Genomic DNA, 19,834 nt, shown 5'->3' with positions numbered 1-19,834 from the left:
AATGGCTCTGAGCACTATGGGACTTAACAGTTATGGTCATCAGTCCCCTAGAACTTAGAACTACCTAAACCTAACTAACCCAAGGACAGCACACAACATCCAGTCATTACGAGGCAGAGAGAGAGTCTTGGAAAGTTGGTACAACGCCATGACATATCTGTAAGCCGGAGTGGCGACTATGTAGCTGTTACAAATAAAACATTTTTGATTTAAACTGTGGTCTCCATTTCGCGACCGATCGGACCTGAATGAACGAATAGTCCTGGTAAAAAAAAGTGGCAACGATGAGTTTAATGTTTGTAATTTAGGAGATAAAATTATTTAGAATTTTGTTGCGATATTTATAACTTTTACTGAATAAGAAATGTAGGACTTTCGGGAAATTTTAAACTACAATGGACATAACGAAAAATTAGTAATCCTTTATGTTTTATATTTTCAATCAAAACAGATTAAAATAAGGTTATAAAGACAAGGCTCCTACCTCTCATTTGTTTTAGTCAGTGAATGTTAAGCGGTGAGTCACCAAAAAGAAACACTTTATTCCAATGCGTGAGCAGATCTGATCTGATCCCTGAAAGGAATGATTTTGCCCATCCTCAGTTACTCCAAACTGTATTGCACTGTTATGCTGATACTCTAATCGCTTGCACATTCAAGCATGTAGTATACGTGATGCCAATTTAACGTCTGCGGTTCCACTAAAGTTGTAAAACTAGCGTAGGCTGCCGTAGACTGTCATAAGTTAACGAAGACAACGGTAGTGTTCCCGGTAGCCTTGGTCAGTTGAGATAGTAACTGTGTTACCTTTACATTAAGTGTCTTGCCTACCTAGCAGGTGCTACCTTAATTTCATCCCTTTGTTTCCATACGCGATCAGTGTCTTACTACATCGATCTTGAAACCGGAAGCGGTGAAAAGTCTAGAAAAAACGTTCAAATGTATGTGAAACCTTGTGGGACTTAACTGCTAAGGTCATCAGTACCTACAAGTCTAGAAACTGAGTGAGGATGTATAAAGGGCTGTGTAACCTATGGAACATTTTTGTTCTAGATAGTTATCCTGTTGTCTGTTACTTAAGAATAAACAGTATGTATAGCAAAACTGAAATTGTCAATGTTTCATTTAGGTTTTATTCGAAAATTGTTGGTTAGTAACTTGTAACGGATCGGTTCCTTGATTTGAGGGAGATGACCAAACAGCGAGGTCATCGGTCCCATCGGATTAGGGATGGATTGGGATGGAAGTTGGCCGTGTCCTTTCAAAAGAACCATCCCGGCATTTGCTTGGAGCGATTTGGGTAATTACGAAAAACCTAAATGAGGATGGCCGGAGGCGAGTTTGAACAGCCGTCCTAGCGAATGCGAGTCGAGTTTGCTAACCATTGCGCCACCTCGCTCGGTCGTGGAACAGAGGGCTGTTGTAGTATTAAAAGAAACAGATTTATATTTACTAAAAAAGTAAACTTAAAAAGTGCCACAGGACATATCAGGGTAAGTCAATTATTATCCGCAAAGTAGTTATAAAATTTTATTGTAATCAAACAGGAAACTTACAAGAACATCATTTTTCGACATTGTGTCCTTGCGTTTCAACGCACTTGGTCCACTGTTGTACAAGCTTCCTGATGCCCACATAAAAGAAGATTCTCGGTTGAGCTGCGAGCAAGGAATGCACCGCTTCTTTCACTGGTTCGTCCGCGGCAAATCAACGGCCCCTTAATGCCTGTTCGAGTGGATCAAACAAGTGACAATCAGAAGGGGCAAGGTCGCGACTATATGGAGGATGGACCAGTACTTCAAATTTGTGTACCTGGTGCGTTTCAGTAGTGTGGGCAGCAGTATGCTGACGGGCATTGTCGTGCAACAACGTAACACCTTTTGACAGCAATCCTCGGCGTTTGCTTCGAGTTGCAGGCTTTAGCCTGGCAATAAGCATCTCACTGTGACGTACACTGTTTATTGTTGTGCCCTTTCCCTATAATGTTCCAGTACTGGACCTTGTGCGTCCCAAAAAACCGTAAGCAACAGTTTTCCTGCGGACGGTAGGGCCTTGAACTTTTTCTTGCACGGCGAATTTGGATGTTTCAATTCCATATTCTGTCGTTTACTCTCCGGCTCGTAATGATGGATCCATGTTTCGTCACCAGTAACGATCCTGCCTAAGTAGTTGTCCCCTTCGTTCCCATAGCGATCCAAACGTTTTTTGCAGTTGTCCAAGCGCGTTTGTTTCTGCAACTGTGTGAGTGTTTTGGGACCCATCTTGCCCAAACTTTATGAAATACAAGTACGTTGTAGATGATTTCGTAGGCAGAACCGTGACTAATTTACAGACGATGTGTCACTTCGTCAAAAATTAATTTATTTGTGGCGGTAAACGGTCGTCCGGCTAATTCATCGTGCGTAACACTTGTGCGACGATTTCGGAATTTTTCAATCCATTCGTAGACCCTCCGTTGTGGCAAAACACTGTTCCCAAACTGCACCGAAAGTCTTCGATGAATTTTGGCCCCTGATATGCCTTCCGACCATAAAAAACGGATCACTGAACGTTGCTCTTCTTTGGAGCAAATAGGCAGCGGAGCAGCCTCGATTAACAGCACGACATCGATAACAAAACTATCCTAGCAGCTTGAAAATTGCAAACGAAACTAACCTAGCAGCTTGAAAATTGCAACGATATAACAACAAAGAAACAAAGTATGCGTCTTCAACGTAAAACGACAGTGCTGCCAAAATAAACAAAAATATAACTAAATTGGAGATAGTAATTGACTTATCCTCGTATATCAGTGCTATATAGTGCTAAGAAACTTTCTCACTTATCGATAATAATAGCAAACTCCCGTCTTTGATCGTGTTGAAGAACGTTTTCTTTCTTTCGCTGCCGGCCGCGGTGGCCATGCGGTTCTAGGCGCTTCAGTCTGGAACAGCGCGACTGCTACGGTCGCAGGTTCGAATCCTGCTTCGGGCATGGATGTGTGTGATGTCCTTAGGTTAGTTAGGTTTCAGTAGTTCTAAGTTCTAGGGAACTGATGACCTGAGATGTTAAGTCCCATAGTGCTCAGAGCCATTTGAACCATTTTGAACCTTTCTTTCGCTTGTGCTTTTTCCTGCAGTTAGGCAGGGTCGGCATGATTAATCGGATTTGGCAATGGTAGTGGTGGGGGTGGCCAGGTGCCCTTCCTGCCGCCACCCCGTACCCCCTGGGATGGAATTAGTGTACCCCAAATGTCTGCAACTAGTGTAATCCATGGAATAGTACGAAAGTGTTCAAATGTCTGCGAGCCGTGTAACTGAGGAGGGATGTGGGGACCAGCCCGGTATTCACCTTGGGGGAAGTGGAAAACCTAAAAACCACATCCAGGCTGGTCGGCACACTGGCCGTCGTCGTTAATCCGCCGGGCGGATGCGATCCAGGGCCGGCGCGCCTAGCCGAGTCCAGGAAGCAGTGCATTAGTGCTCTTGGCTAACCTGGCGGGTCGTTAAAGAATGTTTTATTGATTACAAATGACAACAATGATCATATAGAATTTTTTGTTTCTGCATGTAAACTGCGCTTGCGTCAAACGTAGTGTCTTTAGTTACACAAAAGCGCAGAAGTCACACGGTCAACTAATTTTTGATACTTTAAATTCCAATTAGTATTTTGAAAGGATTTAAAACACACCATGAACTAACGCTGAACAGTGTGCGGTTCTAAGTATGTGCGAAAGAAATAAACAGCAAACAGACAAAGAACAAAGAGAAGTCTTCGGCTCCCAGTTTCTCTCCCACACATTCATTTATAGTTCATTGCCTACCAATGCAGCCAATATTACCGGTAATCCTGTCATTCACTATGTCATTAATATAGTGTACCAAAACTAACCGAACTGTAGTTTTGCTACGACGCACCTCCAGATGTCACAATTATAAAGGGTAGCGTTATACGTAGGGTATTGTATTGTATTGTGTGTTAACTGGGGATGTAGAAACGACAGAGAGGCTCCGTCCCCGCCGCAGCCGCAGTGGTCCACAACCCCACGACGACTACCGCAGTCCACTTCACCCCTCCGCCGCCCCACACCGAACCCAGGATTATTGTGCGGTTCGGCCCCCGTTGGACCCCCCCCCCCCCCCCCCCCCAGAAAAAGTCTCACACCACCACCACACGAGTGTAACACCTATGTTTGCGTGGTAGAGTAATGGTGGTGTACGCGTACGTGGAGAGCTTGTTTGCGCAGCAATCGCCGACATAGTGTAACTGAGGCGGAATAATGGGACCAGCCGAAGCAGATGGAAAACCGCCTAAAAACCATCCACAGACTGGCCGGTTCACAGGACCTCGACACAAATCCGCTGGGCGGATTCGTGCCGGGGACCAGACGCTCCTTCCCGCCCGGAAAGCCGTTCTTTAAACCTGACGGCCAACCGGGCAGTCGTCTATATGTAGGGTACATTACTTTCGCAACAGAATAAGAGAAATCATAACTCGCACGCAACCATTTTGGTATCCTTTTCATGACTCTGAACTGCAGATTAACAATGTAGGTGTAGATCGTGTAGACACGGACGATGTCGGCGTTGCGCAGTTCTGGTCGATCGAGCCGCTGTCGCTGTTCCGGCCGTGCGTGGACACGGCGACCGCCGCACCGTTCCTGCCGGTGGACCCCCTGCAGCTGCTGGAGGACGGCCAGGTGGCCAGTGTGCCGTGGCTGCTCGGCGTCACCTCCGACCAGGGGCTCTTCCGTCTCGCGGGTAAGTCTGCACACCGCTTAAATCGCTGTTAAGTCGCAAAACGTCTTCGGGAGAGAAATTTTTATGTTATCAGTCTCTCGATTCGTTTGACGGCGTCCTTCAATTTTCCTTTTTTTGTAGTTCAAGTCCGAAGCCAGAGGTGCACGCTGTGATAAACCTTTTGCATTTTCTTTATGTTTTCGTCTTCCTTAAAGGCAAAGAGACAAGATGAAGCGGTAGCCCATCATAGAGCCTATGCCTACCGTCATGTATTTTTTGACTTTCAGTTGTTAATAAACAGAGGATTTTTTCTGGTACCGGTAGGAGCAAGAAGGGATTCGCGCTCGGCTAGTGAAAGAATGAGAAGCACGTCAATATTTTAGCGAGTAATTGTAGACCGCCATTTTGGGGTCGCTATGAATAAGTGAGGAGTGTGGATTTTATATGTGCACCGTTCAGAAAAATACAGTATTGTTTTATTAACAGAAAGGTCGTGTGAGTTGTTATTTCAAATAGTGCAATAATTACAACCACTGAAGCCCACCTGTGTACTTTGGAAAATTACGAAGATCCGATAAGCTTAATAGGAACACGGTCAAGACTTCAAAGGTGAACGCGGCGACCAAACATAGTATTATAAAGAATGGTAAGCACAAATCTACAGCGGAGAAAGAAACTACTCCGCCCTGCAAAATAATATGAACTAATACGGACTTATTTCCAGGCACAGCTCAGCTTATTGTGCTTGTCATTCACGCCGAAAAATTAATCTCATTAATTCAATACATTTTAAGAAGCCACGCATATTATTATCATCTATTTCATTATTTTATTATACTATAAAGTGGCGACAGGTGACAGGCACGATACGCAGTGGGCAAAACTGTGCGTACTAGTATTGTTAGGAAAATGAATATACATGTATGTTAACGATTTCTTTATGTTCCATGTACGCTGATGATGTGACGGAGACGATGATGTGGTACTGAAGAAATGCTATAAAAAGGAAATAATAAATAAATTAGAAGGAAAAAAGGCGACAGTACCGAGAGCACACAACAAAGCACAATAGAGGAAGTACGATTTACAAGACAACAATCAGGTAGGACTGCGCAATGCATATAGAGAATGCGTTCCCAGTAGACCTATTAGAAAATCCATCCACCTATTTCCTAAATTCCAGAACCTAAAGCTTCAGATATTAACGCTATTGTAGTCAAGTGGAGATAATGACATTTCTTTATTAGTATAGAAAGTATATTGACTAAAGAATAGCTGAGACTATAATTACATACAACTGTATATGCATTTTTTTTTTTCGCGTGAGAAGTAGCGCGGAAGTAAAATCTTAAAAAAGAAAATTTTTATTTTGATAACTGCAGTGGTATAAGGATTTCTATAATGGAGGGTCAAAACAATAAGGAAATGTCATTCGAAAATCATAATGCGAATGTAGTGGATGTTCATTTGCAAAATGCAACAATGAGTGGTTTGGAACTGTTTAACGGTGATTATTTGGATGCTGGGCGCGACATGCCATTGTTGCATTCGACGCCCGTGAATACAGAACATTTAATTACAAGCAATACGTTAATTACAGTAGACGTAACTAATGGCACCTCGAGGCCAGAGAATATTTTAAATGAGAGCAGTACGCGTAGTACGGACGCAGATGTTGACAGGCGTAGGCCGGAAGTGAATACGGAAGATATGCAAGCCTTATTTCGAGCCTTAACAGAATCCATACAAACAAGCATGAATGCAATGAAAGCAGACATAAATTCAAAAATGTCGGGCTTAGAGACTAAAATGTCAAGTTTACAAACGATACAAGCAGACATGACTAACATGAAAGCAGACATGACCACAGTGAAGTCCGAGATCGAGAAGGTTAATACAAACATGACACACATTTCAGACGACGTAAAAAATTTGCGCACAGAACTCAATAGTCTGGACACGAAGTTCACACAGCAGATTTCACAAATCTCCATGGAGGTGGATAGTAAAATTAATGAACAAGTACAAATTTCGGTTCACGATATGGGTGAGAAATTAAAAGGCATAGTGGGCGAAAAATTTGAAACACTAACACACACGTATCGACAGGAGCTATCCGGAATTAGAGAAACCCAAGAGAATTTACAGGCAATGCAAAAGAATACGCAGGTCAACTTAGACAATGTACAATCAGAAGTAGCGAAACTACATTCTTTCTGTAACGACTTGCCAGAAAATGTAGAAAAAATCACATTGGAGGTAGGATTACTTAAGTTAGAAAACAAGAGGATCAACTCAGACATTGTGCACCTTTATGAATCGGTAAAGAGCAATGCAAAGGACGACAATACAACGTTCGCAAAAAATGCGTACGTGAACAGCGTACCTATGTGGAAGCAGTAAAGGAAGTAATGGGGGACAAGGAAGAAGAAATCTTAAAACGCGTAGAACATGATATCACGCAGTTAGAACAACGGTTAAGAGACGAAATAGTTAACAAACAAAGTACGGTAATATCATCGCCTGGGGCGGTAAGCGGAGCGATAAACAGCCATCCGCCAATGGGAGGAATCAGTGGCGCGGACAACAATGCCCAACCCACGCCGCGCGACCGCATGTCGACGCGCGACGCGAGCAGCGGGCAAAACTTTGCTGAAACAAATATACCATCACCGCAGGGAAATGCTGTTCCGCCGTGCTGGACAGCGTTGTTAATGGATGAGAGCTTAATAAAACATCGACAGTTTCCCGTATTCTCAAATGAGAAAAAGCGAACGCACCCAGTGGTGTTTGTCCGAGCCTTTAGAAACGTACTGCCCAGGACTTGGACAGAAGCTCAAAAAATTAAATATGTAGTAGGACACACCGAGGGTGATGCCCTTTTGTGGGCTACGGAGATGTCAGAACTTTGCGAGACATATGAGCAGTTTGAGAATGCATTTTTAGATAAATACTGGTCAACAGCTATCCAGGAGAGGTTAAGACGAGAGGTATTTAACCCAGTACCATATCATTCAAAATTCGGGGGGCTAAGAAGCTATTTTGAAAAATACCTAAACAAGACCCGTTACTGGAATAATCCGATATCTCATGTCGATGTACTGAAAATCTTAAAGGACAAGTTACCTGCAAATGTTAGGGAAAAATTAATAACTGTTCCCGAATATGATCTGGAGTATTTTCTTTCAGTGCTCGACTCAATAGATCTGATTCATGAGGATGGGCAAGCCACACCTAGTTATCGTAACGGTTATGAGCACAACCCAAACGGAAAGAACTACGGTAACGGCAACGGCTTTGGAAATTATAACGGTCGTGTGCGTATGAATGAATGGCATCCATATGTACCGCCGCGCCACAACGGAAATCCGTACAATCGGTCTACCTACCAGCCACAGAGTGGCCGAGGATCGTACGAAACTAAATATCAGCCCCATAGGTACGGTAATGGCAGAGACAATAGAAACTCGAGGGAAAACTTCGACAATGGGCGACAAGGAAATGCAAATTACCAGGAACGGAATATGCAACACAGGGATCCGAGAGATAACAGGCAGCCCGTACAGTCAAATCGAAACAACCGGGACACGAACTGGCGAGCACGCGAACATACAGTAAACATAGTAGAAGTGACGGCAGAAAATGAAACAATACCTTTACCGGCCCCAGGAAATAATAATCGAGCGTGACTAGAGGAAGAAGGTAATGAACTGTCAGTGTGCCACAGTACTAATATGAGAGACTTAAACACTAAAGCGATCAGGAACGGAAAGGAGGAAGCAGACACTGAAACAAACCTACACATACAGCATATCCGGAATCTATTTTTAAGGTATGATAAGGGCGCAGAACTGAAAGAAGACTTGTTTATCGAAGAGAAAGAAACAACACGCAAGGTAAGTGAAATTATTCAAGCAATAATAAAGGTAAAGGTGGGAAACAAAGATGTACTAGTTGTTTTGGATACTGGCGCGTCGACAAGCCTGATGTCTACTAGCTTGTTCAAAGAGATAGCGAGGGAAGTAAATGTTCCCACACTACCTGTAGAGAACTGTAAGACCGTAACGGCGACGGGAAGTAAATCTAAAGTTATAAAATTACAGGCCAGCATACCCATTAGCATATGTGGCGTAATTTTGCAGTGTACTTTCTTGTTGGTAGACAAACTTATAGTGAACTGTATGCTTGGTATGGAGGTGTTCAGAAGATATGGGATAAAAATAGATATTGGCAGCGGGGAATGCCAGTTTCATGTAGGGGAGCGCACGCTGACTATGGACTTAATAAGAACTACAATGACAAATCAGGTTAGGCCGATACCAGACATTAATGTTAAATTTGTCTACCCTCAACCCATAGTGGTAAAGGAGATGGAACTTGATGACTCTGGTAGGGAGATCCTCGATGAGCAAATAGTAGACAGTAAAATAAATAAATCCACTTGTCTTAACAATGAACAGCGAAGTGAACTGACAAAATTACTCTTCAAATATCATAACATTTTTCGTAAACAACCTAGTGTTATTAAGGGATATGAATATAAAATGGAAGTATACCCGCATGAAACTTATTGTAGAACGTCTTATGGCACCCCTTGGGCAAAGAAAGAGGCAGTAAGAGAGGAAATAGAGCGCATGATTAGTTGGAGGGTTATTGAAACATCGCACTCACCTTACTGCAGTCCGATTCTCGCAGTTGGTAAAACTGACGGAACGGTGCGGTTGGTGTTAGACGCGAGGGAAATAAACAAAATCATCGTTCCTCTAAGAACAAGGCCAGAGAATCTAGAAGAGCAGTTATTAAAGTTCCATGGCGTTAAGTATTTAACATCCCTTGATTTGAAAGCTTCGTACTGGCAAATTTTATTACATGAAGAGAGTAGAAAGTATACAGCTTTCATAAATGCCGGGAGGAGCTACCAATTTAGGGTGCTGCCTTTCGGATTAAATGTGAGCGCTGGTGTCTTTATTGAAGCATTAGACAGGGTTCTTGGACCGGAACTGCTTAGCCAGGTTACACTCTACGTTGATGATTTATTAATTGCAACTCAAACATGGGATGAACATGGAAGTATTTTGGAAAGGATTTTGCAAAAATTTGATGAATACAATGTCACAGTTAACTTTAAAAAGTCTGAATTCGGAAAGGAAAAAAGTAAAATTCTTAGGGCACATTATTTCACCAGTAGGAATTCTACCTGACCCCAGTAAACTAGATGCGATACGGAATTTCCCAACACCCTATACTAAGAAACAATTAAAAGGTTTTCTAGGTATAGCCTCGTTTTTCGGGAAGTTCCTGCCACAACAATTATTGAACAGTAGTTCACTATTAAACTTACTGCGTAAAAACCACAGTTGGTTGTGGACTAAAGAATGTGAAAATGATTTTCAGCAGATTAAGCAGGCGCTGATTAACGCGCCTATCCTGAAACACCCAAATATGGAATTGGATTTTTGTTTAAGCACCGATGCTAGTTATCAGGGGCTCGGTGCGTGCCTGTTTCAAATAATAACAAAGGATGGTAAGGAAGAAGTCAATGTAATCAGTTTTGCCAGTAGAACCCTCACAGAATGTGAAAGATCTTATTCCGTAACTGAGCTAGAAGCATTAGCAGTAGTTTGGGCGTTTCGTAAATTTCAATATTACCTTTGGGGAAAACATACCAAAGTTTACTGTGATCATCAAGCCTTGTCTTTTCTTCTGACGTGCAAGTTGTTACATAAGAGAATAGCGAGGTGGTGCCTGTATGGCCAAGAGTTTGATTTTGAGATAGTGTACATAAAAGGGGAACAGAATGTTTTGGCAGGCCCGCATCTCGTGGTCGTGCGGTAGCGTTCTCGCTTCCCACGCCCGGGTTCCCGGGTTCGATTCCCGGCGGGGTCAGGGATTTTCTCTGCCTCGTGATGGCTGGGTGTTGTGTGCTGTCCTTAGATTAGTTAGGTTTAAGTAGTTCTAAGTTCTAGGGGACTGATGACCGTAGATGTTAAGTCCCATAGTGCTCAGAGCCATTTGAACCATTTGTTTTGGCAGATGCACTATCACGGTTACCTCAAGGTCTTACCGATTTCCACGAGTTAGAGGAACAAACATCAGACTTCAAGGTCCTTTTAATAGAGGATGGAACTTTTAAACCATATTATATTAAAATGTGCAAAAACATGCAACGTTTACAGGAAGAAGACCCGAGATGGAGCAAGGTAAGGAAAAAATTGCAAGCTAGAACACACGAACGTTTAGAGCAGTATTACATTATACATAATGGCGTCCTCTTTCACAGAAGAGATCGACGAATGGATAAGTGGTGTGTGTGCATACCTCAGGAATACGTGGAAAACTTAATTCAACACACGCACCGCACATGGGGGCACTATGGAGTGCTGAAGTGTGCCGCCAAAATTTCTACGTATTGTTATTTCCCTAATATGAGGCGACGTATAGAGCAAGTAATCAGACGCTGTGCGGTGTGTCAAAAGGTCAAACATCAGAATAGGACCAGTCTTAACGCACTAAACCCAATAATACCAAAGCAACCAAGAGATCTTGTATCTATTGACGCCGCAGGTCCTTATCCCCAAGCCCGCGGCGGAGTTAAATACATCGTAGCCCTGTATGATGTTTTTAGTAAGTATCTCCAGCTGTACGCAGTCAAAACAGTTAGGTCAGGGCCAATTATAAGGCGAATTCTGGAAGACTACATACCACGCATCGGGAAACCACAGGCAGTCCTAACTGATAACGCCTCAAATTTTACATGTGACCAATGGAAATCATTTTTAAAATCACAAAACATACGTCATATTTTAGTATCCAAGTTCCACCCGGAAGCAAGTCCCGTCGAACGGTGCTTCCGTGAATTTAATAGGTTTATCCGCACATATATACCACAGAACCAAAGGAAATGGATAGAATACCTGGGTCCGTTTCAGCACATAGTAAATCACTTACCACACACATCCACAGGGCACACACCGGCCGAACTAATGTTTGAAAAGATGGAGCTAGATGAATGGGCAAAACCGATACCTAAATTAAGGCACAAAGACGTAATCTTAGAAGAGAAAGTACGGCGAGCGCTAATAACATTGGAAGAGCAAGCTCAGATAAGGAAAGGAATTTACGACAGGAAATTGAAAAACGTAACAGAATTCCAGATTGGACAGGAGGTACTACTAAGAACGCATCCGAAATCATCGAAATTAAAGGCATTGAATAGAAAATGGCAACTGTTATATGTTGGTCCGTATATCATTGTTGACAAGCCACATCCGGGGTGCTACTTGATAGGAAATATAAAAAATGGTAAAATAAAAGGCATGTATCCACATAAAGATTTGCGGAAATTTATTAAATGAAAATTCAAATCTCATTCTGTCCTTATCTGTTGCATCAGTAAAACGCAAGAAGGTAGGAGGTTTGTCGCTCTTCGACGAATAAACCGACTGGCGCTCGGTTCCTCTCCAGCTAGGGGGTACAATATTTATATTTCCGGTGCCCTCTCCCTCTTCTACTATCCTGCTTAATCAATAAGGAATGTTCAATCTTCTTTTACTATCTAACATGCAGAGAGTGAGATTCAGCCTAGTGAAAATAAACTTTTCTTGTATTTTGATATTGTACTTTCTTAAGATTTAATCCACAGCGCGCGAGCTTTAAGCGAGAGGCAAGAGCGATGGGGTATACTGAGCCGTGCTGCCGCGCTTAAAGCAGAGCGTACTTCAACAATTATATACGGAGCGGCTTAACAGCTGATCGTAGGGGCCAAGTAGGCAAAAAGCAAGGTTGAGTTCAGTGTCCCCTGTACGATGCGCAAAGACACACTGCGCACCGCGACGGAAACCATTCTAGAATTTAAGCGAATCGGCATCCACACCGCCTAACCAGCTGGACAAAATAGGAGCAATAGGAAATAGAGTACCTATCAGCTAGTTACTCTGACGTAGATGAGCAACACAAACTAAACGAGCAGAGACATTTATTCCTAAGTCGGTGACTATACTGTAAGGAGCATTAATGTTAAGGGTAAATCATTAGTTTAAGCATATGCAGCTTTAAGAAAATGAGCACATGGACGCAAGTAAGCTATAAGGAGAGTAGAATACGCTAAATTTGTGAACTCAACATATTCTATTGAATGTACATAGCTAGGAATAAGTATAAGTATTCGAAGTAAATGACCTATCCGACTATATACAACAGGACTAAGACAAGTTGAAAAAGGAAGTAACAACGTGTACACTTGAAAGAACGCGATTAGCACATAACTTAAGAACTAAGCGACTTACAATACAACACATACGCGAGCGAAGATGTGAAAGGTAGAATGAGACATAAACATAGAAAAATGAGTGTGACTGAGACGTGCGTGTGACTGAGGCATAAACTATAAAATAACATATCGTAGAACTACACTTCTTTACAGACAACATTAGAAGTAGTGAGCTTAATGTACAGGGAGAATACATATCCACAAATTTGTTATTACAGAGCTCACCTATGTTAGCTGCTATTAATTACACGATACCTTATAGTATAAGCAGCAAAATAAAGCTGTAAACATGAATTGAACAACACGCGGGAGATAAGCTAAGTAAATACAAACACCAACCAATACGCACACAACGTAATTGCATGAACTTAAAACAAAAGAACTGAGGGAAGTACTGTATGTTTATAAGAGCGATATGGAGAAATAAATGAAATTTCACTGCTGGATAATATTTTGAAGTAGAGAGAGTGAAAGGTTTTATTAGATTCGATTGAAGGTATTAATTAGTTAATCTACGTTTGTGGTGACTTACCGTGCATGGAGTGAATCTAGGAAGAGAATGAAAGTGTATTAGAGTAATACGAGTTTATTTATATTTGTGGAAAGAAATAAATAGTGCGGTGGTTCTAGTGTGAGAACCCGGTAGGTAGTACAGGAGTATAAATGGCGATTTATGTGGAATATTTTTAATGAATAATTATATGGGTATACGGCGACGAATATGAAGATTAATGTTACAAGGGTACCTAGGAAAGGGCCACGAAGCTGACGTAAGAAAGAATACACTATATAGTTTTAAGTCTTAGAATGAATGGTTGTATGAGTGGGGAAAGCAAAGTATGATGATGCATGTACGGTAAGTAATTATGAAAACGAACATCACGAAGAAGCAGTGAGTAGTATAGGAGAAACAGTGAAGTCGATAGTAACAATGGTACATGGTAAACATTTAAAACACACCACAGCACAGTGATTTGCTACACAGACATCAGAATGTAAAACCACACAGTATGAAAAATATTTCCTTAGCGACTAACTGTTACAGCTCGAGAAACTATAAGGTTAATATAAATGAAAATATGATACACGATTCGTATGAGGAATGAACACAAAATGCAGTGAAACAATATTTTCTACACTGAGTTCTTGCACGCAGAAGCGAAAGCATCATTTTAGCACTTGCGCGTTCTTATCTATCGGTAATGAATTATGAGTGGAGCAACATATGAAAAAAATACGGTAAAGTTATCGGTCACACGTCACAAAGGTAAACATGTACATGTCGTCGAATCAATAAGGCAGAAATATGGCTTGAAATATATATTTACGAATGTGGAATATTACGACGATTAACAAGCAGTGATGAAGTCAGTTTGTCAAGGGATAAAACATTCACCACACTCGCTCACAAACGAGCATTTGTAAATATTATACATAGTATGAAGATTTATCAAATGTCAAAGATAGAATAAGTACACTAACGACGCACTACAAATAGCAATCCTAGAAGTAGCTTGATCTCTGAAGCAGACCTTAGCAAATCCTGTTTTCCATGTAGTGAGTAGTGCTGGAACGTATTTTCTATGTGTATTTTTGATGCTAAAAAGACGCAGGAGGTTGGACCTGCAAGTCAAAAGAAAAACAAAAATTCAGAACAAATGAGAGATTCCTTCTAATTTACTTATTAGTGTGTAAGATGAATGATGCCTAACATGGAACCCATATAGGAAATGTGAAGGTGACTTGTACATTTATGTGTCAACTTTGCTATTGTCAATGTCTATGTCTATGAAAATATGTATGTAGTATTGGATGTAAAAACGCGCAGGAGGTCGGTCCTGCAAGACAATAACAAGAAAGAGCAAACATTCAGAACAAATGCAAGATTCCTTCTAATATACTTATTGCTGTGTCAGATGCTGCTTAACATAGAGTCCATATACGAAATGTGAATGTGAATTGGACATTTATTTGCCAACTATATTATTGTTAATGTCGATGTCCATATAAAATGTATGTATGTACTCTTTTCTTCTTTTCTATGTGTATTTGTGGACGTAAAAACGCGTAGGAGGTCGGTCCTGCAAGACAAGAATAGAAAATGCGAATGTTCAGGATAAATGAAAGATACTTCCTGATTTACGTATTAGTGTGTAAGAGGGTGCATGTCATGGAGTCCGTATATGAAATGTGGATGTGAATTGTAAATTTATGTGTCAACTCTATTATTGTCTATGTCTATGTATGTACCATTATCAATTTTATGTGAGATTTTATACTTGAAGAAGAACAACTTATGTATGTATGTGAAGTGCAACGCGACGGACGAGTAAAATACTCGCACGTGTGAAGTGATACAAAAATATTAAGGCGTAATAATATTGAAAATAACGGCTCGGCCGTAATATGAGTAAACGCTGCAGTCTAGCAAAGTGAATACAGAGAGTGTGATGCGTGTGCGACGGAGATATCAGAGGAAATCAGTATGACCACGAGTTGAGGTGTGAGAACCGCTAACTATAATGCACGACGGAAGATAATGCCGTATCCTGCAGTGCGGCTCTTACCTTCAATGTCACTGGCCGAAATCCTCGCCCAGGCGCGAGATGAGGTATTGGTGTTCTTCGGTTGAGCGTTGGAGCTGAATCCGTCGTATCCAGTATCCGGACTGGAGGGCAAATACAACACCGACTTCACGAGCCTGGAGCGACATTACAGTGTGGGCGCGGGCAGTGCTGCTGCTCACGTGGCGTTTGCGTCACTGAGTAGGGCGCGTTAAACAATGAGCTGCTGCTGGCCGTAAGTGCAGCGGACAATGAGATAACGTGTGTCGAAAGGGCAGCTTATCAGAATGGCTAATAAACCAAACACCAAGGAGAAAAGCAATTATTAAAATATGGTGGAAGGACAATGTAAGAAATGTAACATTTTCCTCCTGATAATACTACTTAATAAATGTAAGGAGAAATAAGAGACTACGACGTTAGCACGCCATGGACGTGCGATAGGTAATATGAATATATGTGAATGTAATTACGTGATATAAGTATATGTGAATGTATTTATATGTATGAACTTGTAATGGCCAAGAAAATGAGCTTTTTAGATATATTTGTAGTAACATAAGGGTATTAAAACTCCATGGACGTGCACCAAGTGACTGAACTATGAGCCCCAAGGTTAATAAGACTACTGTATACTGTCTCCCTAAATAAAGAGACTTATTTCCGACAGTATACAGTAGGGGGGCATTTGTGATAAACCTTTTGCATTTTCTTTATGTTTTCGTCTTCCTTAAAGGCAAAGAGACAAGATGAAGCGGTAGCCCATCATAGAGCCTATGCCTACCGTCATGTATTTTTTGACTTTCAGTTGTTAATAAACAGAGGATTTTTTCTGGTACCGGTAGGAGCAAGAAGGGATTCGCGCTCGGCTAGTGAAAGAATGAGAAGCACGTCAATATTTTAGCGAGTAATTGTAGACCGCCATTTTGAGGTCGCTATGAATAAGTGAGGAGTGTGGATTTTATATGTGCACCGTTCAGAAAAAAACAGTATTGTTTTATTAACAGAAAGGTCGTGTGAGTTGTTATTTCAAATAGTGCAATAATTACAACCACTGAAGCCCACCTGTGTACTTTGGAAAATTACGAAGATCCGATAAGCTTAATAGGAACACGGTCAAGACTTCAAAGGTGAACGCGGCGACCAAACATAGTATTATAAAGAATGGTAAGCACAAATCTACAGCGGAGAAAGAAACTACTCCGCCCTGCAAAATAATATGAACTAATACGGACTTATTTCCAGGCACAGCTCAGCTTATTGTGCTTGTCATTCACGCCGAAAAATTAATCTCATTAATTCAATACATTTTAAGAAGCCACGCATATTATTATCATCTATTTCATTATTTTATTATACTATAACGCACGTCTATCCCGTGCAAATCTCTTCATCCCTACAACCTACATCCATTTGTACCTGTTTAATAATTATCTGAACGAAAGCGCCCGGACACCTACACTACTGGCCATTAAAATCGCTACACCAAGAAGAAATGCAGACGATAAACGGGTATTCATTGGACAAATATATTATTCTAGAACTGAAATGTGATTAAATTTTCACGCAATTTGGGTGCATAGATCCTGTGATATCAGTACCCAGAGCAACCACCTCTGGCCGTAACAACGGCCTTGATACGCCTGGGCATTGAGTCAAACACAGCTTGGATGGCGCGTACAGGTACAGCTGGCCATGCAGTTTCAACACGATACCACAGTTCACCAAGAGTAGTGACTGGCGTATTGTGACGAGCCAGTTGCTCAGCCACCATTGACCAGACGTATTAAATTGGTGAGAGATCTGCAGAATGTGCTGGCCAGAAAGGCCCGTACAGGACCTGCAACATGCGGTCGTGCATTATCCTGCTGAAATGTAGGGTTTCGCAGGGATCAAATGAAGGGTAGAGCCACGGGTCGTAACACATCTGAAATGTAACGTCTACTGTTCAAAGTGCCGTCAATGCGAACAAGAGGTGACCGAGACGTGTAATCAATGGCACCCCATACCATCTCTCCGGGTGATACGCCAGTATGGCGATGACGAATACACGATTCCAATGTGCGTTCACCGCGATGTCGCCAAACACGGATGCGACCACCATGATGCTGTAAACAGAACCTGGATTCATCCGAAAAACTGACTTTTGCCATTCGTGCACCCAGGTTCGTCGTTGAGTACACCATCGCAGGCGCTCCTGTCTGTGATGCAGCGTCAAGGGTTACCGCAGCCATGGTCTTCGAATTGATAGTCCATGCTGCTGAAAACTTCGTCGAAAAGTTCGTGCAGATGGTTATTGTCTTTCAAACGTCCCCATCTGTTGAGTCAGGGATCGAGACTTGGCTGCATTATCCGTTACAGCCACGCGGATAAGATGCCTGTCATCTCGACTGCTATTGATACGAGGCCGTTGGGATCCAGCACGGTGTTCCGTATTACCCTCCTGAACCCACCGATTCCATATTCTGCTAACAGTCATTGGATCTCGACCCCTCGAGCAGCCCATGTTGCGATACGATAAACCGAAATCGCGATAGGCTGCAATCCGACTTTTATCAAAGTCGGAAATGTGATGTTACGCATTTCTCCTCGTCACACGAGGCATCAGAACAACGTTTCACCAGGCAACGCCGGTCAACTGCTGTTTGTGTATGAGAAATCGGTTGGAAACTTTCATCATGTCAACACGTTGTAGGTGTCGACACCGGCGCCAACCTTGTGTGAATGCTCTGAAAAGCTAATCATTCGCATATCACAGCATCTCCTTCCTGTCGGTTAAATTTCGCGTCTATAGCACGTCATCTTCGTGGTGTAGCAATTTTAATGGCCAGTAGTGTATTACTGGACATTAATATGGGATGTGTCCACCCTCCGCCTTTTTAAGGCTTGAACTTCGCTGGGGAAACTTTCAGTGAGGTGAATGACAGACCATTCTTCCTCAAGAGCCAAACAATAGAAAGTAGTGAATTTGTACACTGGAATCAGCTACTAGGTCGACGTTTGAGTTCATTCCAAAGGTGTTCTATTGGGTTTAGGTTTAGACTCTGATAGGCCAGCCCATTTCAGAATTGTTATTGACCACCAACCATTGTCTATCTCATTCTGCTGTATGACAGTGTAACCTCCGCCTTCCTAATCGGCATATTTTACTGCGATGTAATGACCGTTATCGCTTATGTCTAAAAAAAAATTGTGGTAAGATCTTATGGGACCAAACTGCTAAGGTCATCATTCCCTAAGCTTACACACTACGTGATGAAATTTACCAAAAATGTCAACTTTCGATTTATTTTTTATTTGTTAGTACAACTCATGGACAATAAGTTCCCAAATTTTTAAATGTTGTAATCGCATCCGAAGTGCCTGAAAATTAACAGTGTGACGCGGCCTCTCTGCCACGCCCACGTTTTGAAGCAGCACTTCAATACCGGCTCAGTCAACAACGATTCTGTGTATTACTTTCAACCAAATGTGTGTGGGATACATCTAGAAGGCCGTGATAAATACTCCTTGGTTTTATAGATCATCTTTGGTCGATGCTGCACTTCTCAAAAAGTGTGTTCATGGCAAAACCCAAAATCCAAATGACTCCTAAATTCACTCATATGGAAACGATGCCCTAAAAACACATTTTCATCTGCTACAGTTGTCAGAATTGCAACTTATGATGCAGTTATTGTATTTAATGATGGGAACGTCGGGAGGATGAAGGTATTAGAAACAATGGGCTCCAAGATAGCTAATTTTACTCAACACATCCTGAGAAAAATAGATTTACAGAGCGTCTCTGCAGCTGAAAAGTCAGTTGAAGACCTGGTAAAGGAAAAAGACAGACAATAAGAAACCAGAAGAGAAGTCTTGAAGGGAAAGACGACACACAGTGTAAATGTGGTGCCTTCTAAAGAAGTGACACAAGTAAAGAAGTTAGATTGAACTTTAACTTGTGTTTCCCGAAGAGTTTGTTTTTCAAAGTTTATGTACCTTTTCCTCAGATTCTATCAATGCTAGAATTACGAAATTTTGTACACATGTTTCTGTAAACCTAGTCAACGTTGTCTCAAGAGCAAATTTTGATATTCTGATTGCAAGCTAAGATATGGGGCAAAGTGCTTGGAATTTTGCATGGATTTAAAATTTTACTTCTGGAATTTTAATTAAAAAATTATGAAAATTCTCCAGTTTGACCTATTCCAAAAACCTCATGAGAGAATCTTACACAACATATAAAGAGATGAAACAGAGAAATTTTTGTAGAAATCTCTTGAATACTTTGTGAGAAAAAG

Source organism: Schistocerca cancellata, chromosome 2, assembly GCF_023864275.1.
Source record: "Schistocerca cancellata isolate TAMUIC-IGC-003103 chromosome 2, iqSchCanc2.1, whole genome shotgun sequence".
Classification (NCBI taxonomy): domain Eukaryota; kingdom Metazoa; phylum Arthropoda; class Insecta; order Orthoptera; family Acrididae; genus Schistocerca; species Schistocerca cancellata.
Note: the sequence above shows the minus strand (reverse complement) of the source record.